Source organism: Tupaia chinensis, unplaced genomic scaffold (assembly GCF_000334495.1).
Source record: "Tupaia chinensis unplaced genomic scaffold, TupChi_1.0 Scaffold143636_1, whole genome shotgun sequence".
Taxonomy (NCBI): domain Eukaryota; kingdom Metazoa; phylum Chordata; class Mammalia; order Scandentia; family Tupaiidae; genus Tupaia; species Tupaia belangeri.
Window position 1 is genome coordinate 436,905 of NW_006203484.1, and position 896 is coordinate 437,800.

An 896-nucleotide genomic window follows, 5' to 3' on the forward strand; every position below is an offset into this window, starting at 1 on the left:
GAACCTCTTCAAGCAACCCACCTGGGCCAGGAGCGAGGTGATCGGCAACGGGAGGGGAACCCTGGACAAAGTACTAACAATGCGTGTCAACACTGTTCCAGTACTTCGGCCACCTAAAACGCCTTTCTCACAAAACCGCTGCTGTCAGGCATTCTTATTACCAGCTTCAGTTCACAGCTGACGAGCGGAGTCCTTGGCTGTTAGCCTTTCCCAGCAGCCTACCCAATAACCAGGAGCCCGGCACCAGCTCTGGGCCGCCGCGCCGCGCCCTCTGCGCATGCGCATCCCATCCCCGCAGCCCCCGGCTTGGTCTGCGCGGCCTCCAGTCCCTCGTGGGGACAACCCCGGCCTCAGATCCACGCGGCGGGTGAGCTCGGAGGCCTGGACTAGGGCCGCGGGAGCCTCGCGCGGGTTGGGGTGGGTAGGAGGCAGCTACTGCTCGGCGGAAAGGAGGAACTCCGCGACCCCACGGTGAGATTCCCGGCGTTCAGGAAGCTGACGGACTGGAGGTGTCGGGGGAGTCCCCGTCAACGAAGGGACGAGGGTCGTGCCTTGGGACGCCAGCGCCCCAGGCCCCAACCCTCCCGGCCCCTCTACCCAGCTGCGGGTCGGCGCCGCTGTGGGCAGTGCACGCCCGTGAGCATGCGCGACCCACGAAGATGGAGCAGCGCGCACGTGCGCGACGTATGTGACGCCGCCTGACGTGCGCGCGCAGGACGCGGCGTGTACGTGCGCGTCCCCGCCGTGCCAGGCCCTTGGGAAGGGGGCGGGGCCGTGGAAGCCGGCGCCAGGTCGGTGTCACCAGTGCCCCGGACAAAGTAGCCGGCGGGAGGCTCGTGTCAGCAGCGCTCACGGACCGTGGGCGCCTTCAGCTCTGCATTGCCATGGCTGCTGTG